This window comes from Pinus tabuliformis, chromosome 8 (genome assembly GCF_031772625.1).
Source record: "Pinus tabuliformis cultivar Carrire ecotype Pingquan chromosome 8, CPIR1, whole genome shotgun sequence".
NCBI lineage: Eukaryota > Viridiplantae > Streptophyta > Pinopsida > Pinales > Pinaceae > Pinus > Pinus tabuliformis.
Window position 1 is genome coordinate 349,739,599 of NC_142294.1, and position 16,370 is coordinate 349,755,968.

The 16,370-nt window shown below is 36.6% G+C and overlaps 2 pseudogenes; both read left to right on the forward strand.

Annotated features, from left to right (window-relative positions):
- Positions 1–9,020: 9,020 nt before the first annotated feature.
- On the forward strand, positions 9,021–9,858 carry LOC149235578 (phosphoenolpyruvate carboxylase 4 pseudogene; annotated as a pseudogene).
- Positions 9,857–10,418, forward strand: LOC149235579 (peptidyl-prolyl cis-trans isomerase FKBP62 pseudogene; annotated as a pseudogene).
- The last annotated feature ends 5,952 nt before the right edge of the window (positions 10,419–16,370 follow it).

Here is a 16,370-nt window from a genome sequence, read left to right on the forward strand (position 1 = left end):
GGTGAACGCAGTTATTGAGTGAATAACTCAGCATTCAGATATTTTGTAAAAATTGATTGTATATATGTCCCCTCACATAAGCTTGCAGGGGTTGTTGATTTTCTCTTCAAAAGAGCCTATGTTGTAAGTTTCAGAGTTTAATATAGGGAGCTAATGGAATTTCCAAAGTTCTGTGTTGTTTGATGCGTTGTGGTGTGTTTGCTGACTGCTACAGGATTCCTGCATATTTCATGGCACAATAAGTTTCTTTAACCTTCTTGTTATGTATTTCATTCTTTCATAATTCGTTCATGCTCTATGTTTCACAGGTTAATAGCACAGAAAAAGAATAGTTTCAGGATTTATTCATCGAATACCCTGAACTCAATCTATGCTGTTATGAATGTTTTCCTCCAGTTATAGTTATGAAAGTGTAATTCTTAATTGTTGCACCTTCAGACTTAAACTTTCGCAGTGACTATTATCCAGGAATTCAAATCTGCTCCTGGGTGATATGTCTCTTTCTCACATCACCAGCTTAGTGAAAAACTCTTAATTGCCTTTCACTGGCTAATCATATTTCATCACCACAATCTTAAGTTTGTTTCATGACATATCTAAAGGCCCTGCAGTTCCAAGCAATCTTACTCAACACCTCAAGCAACCCATAATCACAGACTCCATTGCCCAATGGACTGAAACTGTCTGAAAATCTCATCTTAGGCACTGAAAGACATCATTCAACCAAAATTTAAATCAAAACCCATACCTCATAACTAGCCTAAGATCCTCAAGAAGTAAAAACTAAAAGAGAGAGCCCTCTCTGATTACAGGTTGGCTAGAACCTGTAATCCAAAGCTTGGTTAGTGGTTACCCCGGCCGTATTCCCTCAGGAGTCAAGGGAACAACCTGGGTGTTAACATGATGGACAGTGGATGATATCCATAAAGTGCCATAAATGGGGTCATTTTTGTTGTAGTATGGAAGGAAGTGTTATACTACCATTTAGCCAGAGGCAACCATTTGACCCATTGTGTCTGTTTATCAAATACAAAGAAACAAAGATATCCTTCCAAACATTTGTTCACTGTCTCAGTTTCCCATTAGATTGAGAATGATAAGATGAGCTATGAGCTAACTAAGTACCTAGATAAGAAAATAATTCTATCAAAAAATATCCAGTGAAAATAGGATCTATGTCCCTTGCAATATTCTTTGGGTTTCCCTATATCTTTTGAATTGTTTCCATAAATGCAGTAGCAACTATACTAGCCTTAAATGGATGAGATAATGCACAAAAGTGTGCATACTTGGTAAGTCTATCAATTACCACCAGATGACACTCTTTCCTTCGGACTTGGGTAATCTTGTGATAAAATCCATTAAAACATCCTCCCAATGTTGACTTGGAATTAATAAAGGTTGTAATAGGCCTGGGGTCTTAATTGTCTCAACTTTATTTTGTTGGCAAACCAAACATTCTACCACAAACTTTTGAATATCAGATTTAAGGTCATCCCAAAAAATTCCTTCTTAACCCTGTGGTAAGTTTTTAAAAATCCTGAATGCCCTCCTAAGGGACAGGTGTGCAATTATAGAAGAATGTTTTTTTTGAGTTGGTAACTCTTATAGAGGTATAGTATAAGCGATATTTGTACCATAATGAATTAATTTTCCAGCTAAATATATTAGATGTACTGGGGTCTTACTGCAACTTTTGACTAAGTTCCCAAACTTCTTTGTCATTCTTTCATTCATCCCTTGCTTCGTTTATCCAATCTGGTTGGATAATAGAAATGGCACAAAGCAATGCTTCCACATCCTCATCCTTTCTTGAGAGTGCATATGCAACAACATTTTGCTTCCCTTTTTTGTAGATGATTTCAAAGTCATAACCCAACATCTTTGTGACCCATTTTTGCTGATCTTCTGAAGATGACATTTGTTCTAAAAGTATTTAAGACTATCATGATCTATTTTTACCTTGAAGTGTCTTCCCATTAGGTAAGGTCATAATTTCTTAAGTGCATGTAGTATTGCCAACATTTCCTTCTCATAAATAGTTTTGTGTAAATACCTTCCTTTTATTAGACGACTTTCAAAAGAAATGGGTCTTTCTTATTGCATTAAAACAACACCAATACCATTTCCCGAGGCATCACATTCCACAATAAAGGATTTTGTGAAGTCTGGTGTAGCTAAGACCGGTGCTTGGCACATTTCCTCTTTAAGATTTTCAAAGGCTTGTGTTGCTTCTAGATTCCAAGAAAAAACATATTTCTTCAGTAATTTTGTTAGAGGTGCTGCTATTCTCCCATAATTCTTAACAAACCTGTGATAATACCATGTCAACCTGAGAAATCCTCGTAAATTCTTTATGGATGTCAGGATTTTCCATTCCTTAATTAATGGCTTTAATTTTTCTAGGGTCTACCTTAACACCTTCATGAGATACAATATGACCCAAATACTCCACCTCTTGTACTCCAAAGAAATATTTGGAGATTTTTTGCATATAATTATTTCTCCTCCAATAGTTTAAGCACTCTATCAACATGTTGAACATGAGCCTTCCAAGACCTGTTATAGATTAGTATATCATCAAAAAATACTAACACAAATTTTCTAAAGAAGGGTTTGAAAATGGAATTCATCAAACCTTGAAATATAGAAGATGCATTGGTAAGGAAAAAAGGCATGACCAAAAATTCATAATGACCCTCATGAGTTCTAAATGTTGTTTTCCGAATGTTTGATGATATCCTAAATGAAGGTCCAACTTGGTCAAGTAAATTTCTCCATGCAATTCATCCAATAATTCATCAGTGAAAGGAATGGGAACTTTATCTTTAATAGTGATCTTGTTGAAATCCCTATAATCTGGACACATGTGCCATGATCCATCCCTCTTGTGCACCAATACTACTAGAGCAGAGAAAGAACTTTGACTAGGTTGAATTAGACCAGCCTCTAGCATTCCTGCAACCATACGTTCAATTTCACTCTTTTGGTCATAGGGATATCTATAAGGCCTGATGTTTGGAGGAACACTTCCTGGAATCAAATGACAAGCATGATCATGATCATGAATAGGTGGGAGGCCTTTGGGAGTCTCAAATACCTTGGAATGATTTTCCAAGACTTTTTGGAGATCTAGAGAAATATATGATTTCGATGTGGGAACCTCTAGTGAACATAATCGTGCAATTACGCCATGTTGTTCTTTCTTTAGAAGAGTTTTCATGCCATTAGAGCTAATTATCTTTCTTGGTTTCCCTATGATACCCCTTAATTCAACTTCCTTTCCTTCTGAAAAAAATTCAAGAAAAGTTCTTGAAAATTAAAATTTATCGTACCCAAAGGTTGTAGCCAATGGACTCCTAGTACAACATCAACACCACCCATTGGAATGGAAATCATTGTACTATTCAGCACATATTCTCCCATGGATAGCTTGATATTAAAACACTTTCCAGAGCAATTTATGGTCCTCCATTTTCAACTATCACTTGACACTCTGGTGTTGGATATAGGAAGCAATTCAATTCCTTCGCTATCTTACAATGAACAAAATTATGGGTACGAACCGAATCAATCAACACTATTACCTTTTTCTTCTTGATATGTCCTTCTATCTTGATAGTTTGGGGAGTGGTAATTCCAACCAATGCATTACAAGATATGGTCAAATTCATTTCTTCTTTCTCTAGGGTTTTTTCTTGGTGTTTATCCTCTTCTTTTGATGTTTCTTGTTCATTTTCTTCTTCCTCTATGCAATCTATGTAAAATAATTTCTTCTCAGCAAACTTATGACCTTTAGTGTATTTTATATCACAACTATAACAAAGCACTTTTGCTCTTTTTTCTTCCAATTGTTCTGGTGTCAACCTTGTAGGTTGTGGAAGGCTAGGGACAAAAACACTTCCATCTTTATAGTTGTGATTGGTAGGTTTCCTTGTTGCCATAATTTTGCTTTCAATTTTTCTTTCCAACCTAAATGCCTTTTCCAATGAATTAGGTTCCCAAAGGTGAACATCATGTTGGATGTTATCTTTTAAAGTCCCTATGAACACATCAATCATATGCTCCTCTGGAATATCTTTTACCCTTATATTCAATTTTTGGAAGTCCTCAATGTGCTCCACCATTTAACCCTTTTGTTTGAGATTTATCAATTGGCTAAAAAATGTGTTGCTTTTTGTATCCTCATAATGTGTTATCATTTCTTCCATAAAAATTGCCCAAGTGACAATTTGTAGTATCCATGTTACGGGATCCTTGTCATCAAACTTCCTAATATCGATCTTTGGAACATGGTGGGTCTTAAATCCAATGTTAGAGTCTATGAAATCATGACTAAAATTTCTTTTGTTCTCATTATCAATTTCCTCTCCTACCTTTTTTCCATTACGAAACATTTCTTGTAGCAACTTTGCCAAACCTCCTTTCAAACCTTCCAAGTCTTTTTTCAAATCTTCAATGTTTACTTATAAACCATCCATCTTAGATTCCATGTGATCCATCTTAGCTTCCATGCCATTCATCTTAGCTTCCACGCCTTTCTTTAAACCATCCATCTTAGCTTCTATTACCTTTTGTGAGAGTGAATTTTGTTGCACTTGGTCTCATAATTTTGATATATCATGTTGCATTTCTTCCTCTTCCTCATGAGTCATGCTAGAACTTTCAGGTTTCTTAGTAGCTGTTTCCATTTTATTTCTTCGAGGCATCAATTAATGATAAATATGCTTCATTGTGCCCTTTTAATCACTTCAACAAATTTTTCAAACCAGACTTATGCAAAAAATTTAAAAGACTACACACCATTTTTTTCTCTTTGTAGGAGCTCGATATTGAATCTGTTGTATATTTGTAATTTCAGATCTCCAAGGTTTGAAATTTCATCATGTGATATCCCTCTGCGTCCTCTTTTGAACCCAACTAGTCTGATCCAGATTGGATTCTTCAAGACAGAGTTATGTCAAATCTCCCACGATGACCTAATTATAGACTAGTTCAGTAGAGCAAACTTGTATGAAGTTCCACGTGTCATTGTTTCGACCTTCGGACATGAAAACGATACGCAGAAAACTATAGTCTGTCCTATTTCTATAACTCTTTACTAAATTTCAATCTGATGCTCAGAGAAAAAGTTATAATGATTTTTCCAAGGTGCCCTGTTTGAGATTGAATTCGGGAGCCTGCAAAAACCCTAAAGTCCTCAGTTCATATATCCTAAAATATAGTGACACAAGATCTGAAATTTTTTCCCGAGGTTCATCACGATTTCGTCTCAAATGGGTTTTAAGTTCATCTTCTGAAGCTTCGTATAAAAAATGTTATAGAAAAAATTCCACGACCACCTGTTTGAAGCAGCGAAACCCTAGAATCCAAAGATCTGATACCAATTGTTATGCAACCAACTCACAAAATAGAAGAATGAAATAGATCAACAACTTCAAAATTAGCCTCTTCAAGGGGGGAACCTCCTTTACTTTACAAAAATGAACAATTCTTGGATGATACAAATGACAAGACCTCCTTTCTATATATAGGAGTCTAAGGGGTCACAATATAATCAGAGCCGACATAACAATAATAATGTAAGGGCACAACAATAACAATAGTGGGCTTCTATGGGGCACAATAATAACAATATGGGAACAACATGGGCATAACAATAACAATAATGGGCTACAATGACAATAATAATAAGGGAATACACTAGTATTATAGGGACCTAACATATTCTCCTAAAGATTTTCATTCAACATTTTTTGAAAAATACAAAGAATCTTATCCTTCTTTGTCTTTGGTTGAGAATAGTTGTGAACACTTTGAGGGTTTTATACAAAATCTAGAAAATAAATATGGTGAGGAAGAAATCATGGATGAAGAGATTCTAGAAGCTTTGAACGAGAAACCTTTCCATTACCAAGAAGAAATGGTGGTTGATATATTGAATGAAAGGAAACTAAACAGGATTTAAATGATGGCAATCAAGTTCTATTTTCTGAAATTGATGAAAATTTGCAGCAGGCTTGTAAGTCTTTGTATGATCAAAGGTATGAAGATAGTCATTCATTTGTTTTTTAAGATTGTTCTTTTTCTGGGTTTTTATTTCAAGACCAGGTTTGTGAAGACCAAGATGAGGTTTCTGATGAAATGCATGAACAAGGATATTTGGACATTCATCACTCATATGTCTCTCCATCTCATCCATTTTCTAAAGCATTATTTCAAGAACAGATTTTTGTAAATCAGAATTTCAAATTGGCATGTGTGGAAGTTTCAAACAATGTAATTATGTAAAAAAATTATTATCAAACATTGTTAGTAGATAATGAAGAAGAGCAAGCCCTTCTAGACCTTGTGGATGTAGACACTTGTTTTATTTAGGATGTGGTTGCCTCATTTGAAGATTTGAAGAACATACAAGCCTTGTCTCTCATGTGGATGATAGGAAAGAACAAATTATTGCATTGCAATTTGAGAAGGATCAACTGAATGAAGGACTTCATGATCTCCAATACCCTTTTGCCAATATGTTGTCATCGTCAAGGAAGATGGGTTTTCTTATATTTGTATATTATGGTTATCAGTCTTAGTTACAGTTTGAGTTGCCATTTTATGAATTTCTCTTTATACCTAGTGGAGCTTAATACAAGCATGAGTCAAGTAGTCATTTGGTTGATTAGTTACATTGGAAGGATCATTACACATGATTGTATATTTATCTTCAATAGGTGTGGATAGCTATCATCGGAGTTTGAAGCCCGAGGAGAAGGCCCTAAGGCTTTGGTGATTTCTGTCAATTTCCTTTATAAGTTTTGAGCTTTGTAATAAATATAATCAATTTTCAGTTAGTTTGAAGTTCAGTCAAGGAGTCAATAAGCCCAATGGTTAAGGCTACTAGTCTGTGATGTTCTTGGAACCTCACTAGGAGGCTTCCATCCCCATTGGAGCCAATGTTAGGGTCCTATAGTCTAGGAATCAAAGTGTTTGCCTATCTTACTATTTCATTTTAGAGGTATGTTTGTCAATTTTAGCCTATGAATCACTACGTGTCATAGTCTAAAGAGTCCCTTGTGTAAAAAGGTAAAAATATTTGTAAAGGTCGAATTGGTAAAAGTTTAATAGTCCATGAGGGGACATTATTAGAGTTTAACGGGTCATTTCATGGGTCTATTAGTGGTATCTCTCATACCTCCATGATTTCAAATTTCATCATCATGACATGAGAGGGTTTTGGGCAGCTTAAAAATTCAAAATTGTTTGAAACTTCTCTCATTTTACCTCATCCAAAGTATGGTTTGAGCTATGGATCAACTTAAAATTGAAATACATCATTGATAAATTCGAAGGAGAACTTGTAGGTCGAGTTCAAACAGTCATTGCAAATTTGCTGCGAAACTGAATATTTTTGTCATCATTTTCAAAAGTTGTTTCTGACGAAATGGAGCTAAATTTTGGAAAAATTAAAGATTTTTTTCCAACCACGGGCCAAAGAATGAAAACCTTCTTTAGTTTATACACAGGTGTCATATATTGGAAGATTCAAATGCATCTTTATAGTCTATTTTTCAGGTTTTGGCTTTTCCTGTTTTAGTTATGATGTTTGGGTGCAAATTGTGAAGAGTTGGAGAAGAATATTTGGAAACTGAGAGAGGTTTCTCTCAAGGACACCCTCATCTACAAAAAAGCATTTTGTTTTGTAAAATCTGTCAGGATTCGAGATATATGAGCTCGTCTTTGAACCCTATTTTTCCATAAATTTGGTCCCCTCTGCTGCGCAATTTTATCAGTGATGGTTATTTTCATAAATTTGTATTTTGGGACCTTCTAGAATTTATTTTGTTGGCTGGATAAGTGTGGATAAGTTAGTTTAGTTGATTTTCTAGACATGATGTTTCTAAACTATTTTAAATTCTAAATCAACGATGTTTCTAAATTGTGATAACTTCGATATGGTAGTTCCTGCTTTTCTACAGATGCATTACATCTAGACTATTATACTTTTGTGAAGTGAATTTGACCACATAGAGTGGTAATTTCGAATTCATTATTGTATTTAACAATGTAAAGACATGTAAATAAGAAATTCAGGTAGTGAAAAGAGAAAACTTTGTAAACAGTGGAGAAAGTTTTAAAGCGATGATCAATACATCAACACAAGGACTATTTTGTTACAGTATTCTTGTGTCAAACATAATGGTGATGTGCCTCTCTTTGTGATTTGTATTCCCTTCTAGTTTTCACATGTACTTTTGCTTCTTAATTGTTTGAAAGAAAATTATGTTTTAGATTTTACATTGGTAACTTGCTCATGCTTGTCAAACAATTTCAGTGTTTTCTTCTAAAGTCAGATATAAGATTCATTTATACATGCTTTATATTTAATGGATTTGTTATCACTTAAGAAGCGATTACTAAATTGTTCACATCAGTTTTTTTGTGAAGGTTAGGTGTTAGTCCAAGTTCAGTTTTTCCATGTTCAATGTAGTGTCTAGGTCTTTAGAATCTTTGTGGTATGGTTACATAAAGGTAAATAATTCGTTCTCATTCATCACTGGTCCCACAACCCGCATAGATTCCTTGTATCAAGTTTGTTTTAAGGTTCTGATGTGTTATAAAGCAGTTTAGGTGTTTTCGTAGCGCGGAAACGAGTCTAGGCATTTTCGTAGCGCAAAACCCAGATTTTACACTGGCTGCGCTACGAAATCGGGGATTCGTGCGGATCCGTAGCAAATCCTGCTCAGTTGTCATATCCATCAAAATCCGTTATGTTTACATCAACAGTTGTCTGCTTATACACTTCACCTATCTCTTGGTCTTAATTTATGATTTCTGGACTGAATTGAGTTGGTTTACATCTCATTCAATACCCGATGCTTTTCTTCTGCTAGCTGATCATAGATTTCATTTGGGAAGAAGTGTATGTTTATTCTGGGCAGTTTTATCTTATTGCACTACATTTTTGTGGATGATCAATATTTTTTCAGTCAGCTGCATGATACCTGAAACTGGCTACAATATTTTCATTATCGATAGATTGGTATCGAAACCATATTATTGAAAATGATAATGGACACCAGAAGGTTATGGTTGGTTATTTTGATTCAAGAAAAGATGCAGGGCATTTCACTGCTGCATGGGAATTATATAAAGCACAGGGAGATGTTGTAGCTGCTTGTAAAGAATTTGGCATTAAAGTTACCCCATTCCACGGCCGTGGAGGAAGTATTAGGCGTGGTGGTGGACCTATATATCTTGCCATTCAATCTCAACTACCTGGTTCTGTCATGGGAACTCTCCGATCGACAGAGCAGGGAGAAATGGTCCAGGAAAAGTTTGGCTTGGCACAAACAGCAGTGCGACAACTAGAAATCTACACAACTACTGTTTTGCTTGCAACTTTACATCCCCCAGATCCTCCTCATAGTATGAATTGGCGAGGGGTAATGGAAAAGATATCAGAAATCAGTCGGCAATATTATAGAAGCACTGTTTATGAAAATGAACAGTTTTTAGAGTACTTCCGTGAGGACACTCCTGAAGCAGAGCTTGGTAATCTAAATATTGGAAGCCGTCCAACAAGGAGGAAAAAGTCTTCTGAGATTGGGCAGCTCCGTGCAATTCCTTGGATATTTGCATGGACACAAACCAGATTTGTTTTACCTGCATGGCTTGGTGTTGGAGCGGGCCTCGAAGCAGCCTGTGCAAAGGGATACAAAGAAGAATTACAAGCCATGTACAGAGAATGGCCATTTTTTTCAATGCACAGTTGATTTAATTGAAATGGTACTTGCAAAGTCAGATTTATCCATTGCTAAGCACTATGATGAAGTTTTGGTGTATCCTAGTAGACAGAAGTTAGATGAAGAGAGGAGAAAGTGTGATTCTCACCATACAACCTACATATGCCTTTGGTGAGCAGGGTAAGGATGCTGAAGAGGGGTTTGTTGCGATTCCTCCAAATGCTACTATCACTACGAGTTTGGAATTAGTTTCATTTAAAGTTGTTAAAGAAGTAACTGCAGATAAAAAGGCTATCAAGAAAATCCTGAAGGAAGCTGATGGGTATGATAAACCAAGTGACGGGATGGTAGTGCAGATCAGGTATACTGCTAAGCTGCAAGATGGCACAATCTTTGAGAAGAAGGGATATGAAGGCGAGGAGCCTTTCCAATTTGTAGTTGATGAAGGACAAGTCATTGCTGGTCTTGATAAGGCAGTGGAAACCATGAAGACAGGGGAGATTGCCCTGATTACAATAGGACCTGAATATGGTTTTGGAAATATTGAAACCCAGAGAGATCTGGCTGTAATTCCACCAAATTCAACTCTCATCTATGAGGTGGAAATGATATCATTTACTAAGGAAAACGAATCGTGGGATATGGATACAATAGAGAAATTATAGGCCTCTAAACAGAAGAAGGAGCAAGGAAATTCTCTATTCAAGGTTGGAAAGTACCAACGAGCTGCAAAGTGTCAGGCCAGGGTAACTCCAGAATGAATGAGCGGAAGAAAACTGAGATTGATTTATTCATTAGCTAACTAACATTTATATACATAAATATGACGGATCAGTTCATCTTCTTGATGACTATCCAGTTCACCCATCCGTTGAGGATTAGGTGTCAACATTCCCCCCCTTAATCTGAAGGGATGTTGGTGAGTCCAAGCATCGTTCTGAATCTTTCAAGCTTTTCTCTTCCAAGCGCTTTGGTGAAGATGTCTGCAATTTGCTCGTTTGTGGAACAATGACGGAGATGGATTGTTTTGGCCTCAACATGATGTCGGATCAGATGATATTTAGTATTGATGTGCTTAGTACAATCATGGAACTTTGGGTTCTTGGCCAACTTTATTGCAGAGGTGTTATCAATCATGAGTGGAGTTGATTGTACTTGTTTTACCTGCAAATCTTCAAGAATTTTCCTGAGCCACACAATTTCTTTCGTTGCTTCAGCTGCTGCCACATATTCTGCTTCTGTTGTGGAATCTGCTGGTACTGATTGTTTGCGTGATCTCCAGGAGACAGCTCCTGATCCAAGACTCATAGCATATCTTGAAGTAGATACCCCATTTTCTTTGTCTCCATCGAAGTCTGAATCAGAGTATCCAATCAAGTTGAAGTCGTCCACCTGTGTATACTTGATTCCAAGGTCTTGAGTTCCCTTCAAGTACCTTAGAACTCTTTTTGCAGCAGACCAATGTCCCTCACAAGGCTTTTGCATAAACCTGGAGAGGATTCCAACAGCAAATGAAATGTCTGGTCTGGTAGTAGTGAGGTAGATGAGACTTCCTACAAGCTGTCTATACTTTGTTGCATCCTCAAATTCCTTTCCTTCAATAGATGTGAGCTTCAAGTTTTGTTCCATTGGAGTAGAAAGAGGATTACGCTCTGTCATGCCAAATCTGTTTAACAAATCTCCAATGTATTTCTTTTGAGAAAGAAATATGGACTTTGGATGTTGGGTTACTTCAATGCCAAGATAGTAATGAACATAGCCCAAATCAGTCATTTCAAAAAAATTTCCTAATTCTTTCTTTATGGATGCAATATAGCTTTCATTGTTCCCTGTCATTAAAAGATCATCTACATATACCACAAGATATACAACTGTTTTGCCAACTTTCTTGACAAATAAAGTTGCATCATCAAGATCAAAATGATTGAAGTTGAGTTCCAGAAGATGCTCAGTTAGTTTTTCATACCAGGCTCGTGGTGCTTGTTTGAGGCCATACAAGGACTTCACAAGTTTGCATACTTTATGTTCATGTCCTTTCACAGCAAATCCTTCAGGCTGGGACATAAAAACATTCTCTTTTAGATCTCCATTCAAGAATGCAGTTTTTACATCCATTTGATGGACTTTCCAACCGTTCTGAGCAACTAGTGCAAAGAGTGTCCGGATGGTGGCCCATTTTGCTGCGGGGGCAAAAGTTTCCTCATAATCGACCCCTTCCTTCTATGCAAAACCTTTTGCCACAAGCCTAGCTTTGTGCTTGTCAAGTGAGCCATCAGCTTTGTATTTGTTCTTGTAGACCCACTTGCAGCCAATTGGTTTGGTTCCAAATGAAGGATCAACCAGCTTCCAAGTGCCATTCTTTATGAGGGCATCATACTCCTTCTGCATCGCTTCTTTCCATTCATCATGAGAAGCAGCTTCTTTGAAGGAAGTTGGTTCAAAATCTGTAGACAAGTTCATTTCACAATCATAAGTAACATCCATATCAACAGGTGAATTAGAGTTATCTACATCACCTCCATCTTGTCGGTTTGTATTTCTGGTTCCTGTTTTTCCAATTTCATCAGGATGAACACTTTCAAGTGTCTTTGTCAGCCACTTTGGGGGACCTTTTTGAGATGGTCTAGGCTGCTCTGTTGATTGAGTTGGGTCTGAATCAAGATTGAGTCTCCCAATTCTATCAATTACATCACTTAAAGCATCATCCGTTGTTGGAGTGTCATGCAGGGGAGATTGTTCTTCAGAAGAAGATTCCACATGTTGATCTAGTATAGGAATCCCCCCTTCAAGATGTGGAATCTGATTATCAAACTCTTGAAATGATTTCGGTTTTGTGAATTTATCCAAGCGATCAAGTTGCCGCTCAACAACACTGTCAGATTTAGATGATTCAAGAAAAATGACATCTCTAGATAAAACAAAATTTTTATTTACTTCATCATAGAGGCGGTATGCTTTAGATGTGTTTGAATACCCCAGGAAGATACACTTACGACTTCTAGCACCAAGTTTGTTTCTATGTACCTTTGGTATTAAAGCATAACAGGTGGAACCAAAGATCCTGAGATGTTTTACCGAAGGAACATGTCCATACCACAATTCATAAGGAGTCTTGTTTCTTATAGCACTAGATGGACATCTATTCTTTATATATGCAGCACATAGAACAACATCAGCCCAAAACATTGTCTTTACATTTTTGAAGAAAAGCATGGATCGTACCATATTCAAGATTGTTCTATTCATTCTTTCTGCTACACCATTCTGTTGGGGATTATAAGGTACAGTTGTTTGATGTTTAATCCCATGTTGGTGAAGATAGTGTTCAAATTCATTTGATGTATATTCTTTTCCATTATCAGTGCGAATAGACCCAATATGAGATTGTGCATCATTTTCAATCCACTTATGAAAATTCTTGAATGTATGAAAAGCATCAGATTTGTTCTTCAATAAGTAAACCCAACACATTCTGGTGTAATCATCAATAAATGTCATGATATATTTATTTCCATTTGCAGAAGAAACAGGCATTGGACCACATAAATCTGAATGAATGAGTTCAAGCTTCCTATGTGCTCTTGAATGTGAATCATGAAAAGACTGTTTGCTATGCTTTCCTAGAATGCAAGCATCACATTGCTTATGTTTTCTAGGAATTGTAGGCAAACCAGCAACACCATTTTTCTTCAACAAGCGAAGACTATCATAGTTTAAATGTCCAAATCTAGCATGCCATAATAAACTTGACGGAAGTGTTCCTTCTTCATGATGAGAAATATATGAGAAATGTTGTGCATGAGCAGAAGTTCCTTGCAGTTTAAGAAGTCTTTCTTCTTCTATACCCCTCATGACAAGTGAGTGGTCAGATGCCTTTCTTACCTCAAGCTTGCCATCAAACATGTGAATGGAGTGACCTTGCTGGCGGATGTGGACCAGGGACAGCAAGTTTCTCTTGAGCTGTGGGAGATATAGAACATGATCCAGAAGAAAGTCTAGAAGACCAGGCAGTTTAAGCCTGATTGTGCCAAGCCCTGATGGCTTGATTTTTGACTGATCTGCAAAGTATACTGCTCCATCAACATTGTCAGTGAAATCTTCAAAAAAATCTTTCCTATGAGTCATATGACAGGTTGCTCCTGAATCAAGCAACCAGTCATTTTTCGAAGAAGCAAGTGAAGCATTAAACAAGTCTTCACTTACTCCAATGTTACATTGTGCCTCAATATAGTAAGCGGATTCAGGTGCTTTACCTTTGTCTGTGTCATCAGTTTTACCTTTCTGCTGATTTCTTCTCTGCTCAATTTTGTCCCATGGTAGCTTACATGTAGAAGCATCATGTGATCCATTTCGTTTGCAGCGAATGCAATGCAGATCTGCCTTTTCTGCTTGAAAATGTCTGCCCCCCCTGCCTCTGGAGTATCTTCCTCTTCCTCTTCGTCCACCTCTTCCTCTTGTAGAATCTTGAGCAGGATGCTTTTCTTTATGAGCAAGGCAAACAGTCTCTTCAGAAGATTCAGGGACTGTTTTCTTTCCAAAGGCTTTCTCTCTTTCAGCAAACTTTTTCACAAGAGAGTCAAAGGTTATATCTTTAAGATTTCCATTTGCTTGTAATGACTCAAGATAATTGGAGTAGGTAGGATAGAGTGCTTTGAGAAAGGCAATAAGAGAGATATCCAGCTCAACCTTAGTGGATTTAATATCATGCATTATGGACTTTATTTCAGATGCAAGAGCAAGAGGATCATTATTTTTCAGTTCAAGAGTGAAGAGTTTAATCATGAGCTAAACAACTTCAAGTGCAGAATGTGTATCATAGAGTTCTTTCAGCTTTTGTAAAGCTTCAAAGGCAATGGAATAGGATGAAATATGACGACTTACTTCTTCATTTACAGATGTTGCGATCAATGCATAGGCTTTGCTGTTCTTGTTTTCCCAAATGACAAGTTCTTTATCTGATGTAGGCTGCACAGGGTATTTTTCTTCTTCTCCGACACACACTCCTTTCCACAACTCATTGTAGATGAGGGTGTGTTTTACCATTCGATACCATTCTGAATAGTTCTCCTTGCCAGTGAGAACTATTCCTACCATAGAAATGATTGAATGCATTCTGTAAAAAAAATATCTCTACCAAAAAAAAACTTATGTTGATAAAAAACTTCTGCTGAAAAAAATCCTTATGCCATAGCCTTATGCACTTTATTTTCTTCTAACATTTGCGTCAGCATTTCTTATATCAGCATTTCTTATATCACTGCAACACTACTATGTTTTGAAAAAAAAACTCAAGGGATCACTTCAATATATCACTTTAATGTATTAATATATCACTTCAATATATCAATGCAACACTACAAATGTTTTGAAATATAAAACACTCTGACTGATATAACTTGAATGCTTTGAAAACTGCCTTGAATGATATATATATAAACGCTTTGAAAAACAGCGTAATACACTGAATGCTTTGAATGATACAGCACAATACTCAACACTTTCAACTATCCCAGCAGCATGGAAAACATGAGCCTCGTTCTATGTAGATGTCCTTTCAGTGGTATCTTAGAATATTACCCACTAGATTACAAGAATGAGCAAATAGAATCTGTAACTTTTCTCGTTTCCCCAGCTCCGGAGGTATCACACCGGGGACAAAACTGCAAGGCAGACAGTCGAAGCCAAGAAAAAGAACAAGCCATTTTAACGCTCTCTATCTATCACACAGCAAAAAGTCGCGAGCTCCCTTGGATTCAGAGGAACAAACCACAGTAACCTTGATAGCTTGTTACAAACACAAGGTGAAACAGTTTCGGAGAATGGACAACGTCAAGGCTGTAAAATATATTGAGCATGACAGTTCCTTCAGTGCTGAGGAGAAAAAGCAATCAAAGGTTTTGAAAGTATTGTGTAACCTGAATCATGCAGCATGTTGTCTTAAATTGAAAGACTTCAAGAAAGCAGTTAAACTATGTTCAAAGGTGTTAGAGTTTGAATCACAAAATATGAAGAGGCTCAAGACAGTCGAATTTCGGCATTTAAACTGTGTTTTTGTGATTACACAGCAGTTTCGTAGCGCGCTACGAAACTGTTGTAGCTACATATTTTGATGAAGTTGACCAGTTTTGAGGGACAAAAGGGAAACCTTTTCGAAAAAGAGTTTCTAAAGAAGGATCATTTACACAAGACAAGAATTTAGGAAGGGAAAAATGAGCAAAGGAAAAGCATATATAAATCATAAGCCATTTGTCATAAAACTGATCACAGCCAAGTATTGTTCATCATACTTCAGGCAAAATTAAACAAGCTTTATCCTTATACACGTGCATGGGCAAGGTCTATAGCACATCAAGAACGTGGCACTCCAATACACTTTTGTGTAATCAAAGAAGAACAACATGGTTAATTGGTTTCAAATATCCTCGAGGAAACAAAAAGCAGAAAAATAGGGGTAGCTTCCTACTTTTCAGGAGCAATAAAGGAGATGAGACATTAAGGGCCAGTAAGGAGTTTTAAACATCCACCAAGCCAAACTGAAGGAGACCACTTGTCAGAGAACGAGTTTTGATTGTAATAAATGCTATTACCAGCATGATGTGGAGTTAGACTCCTAATTGCCTTAGGTTTCTAAAA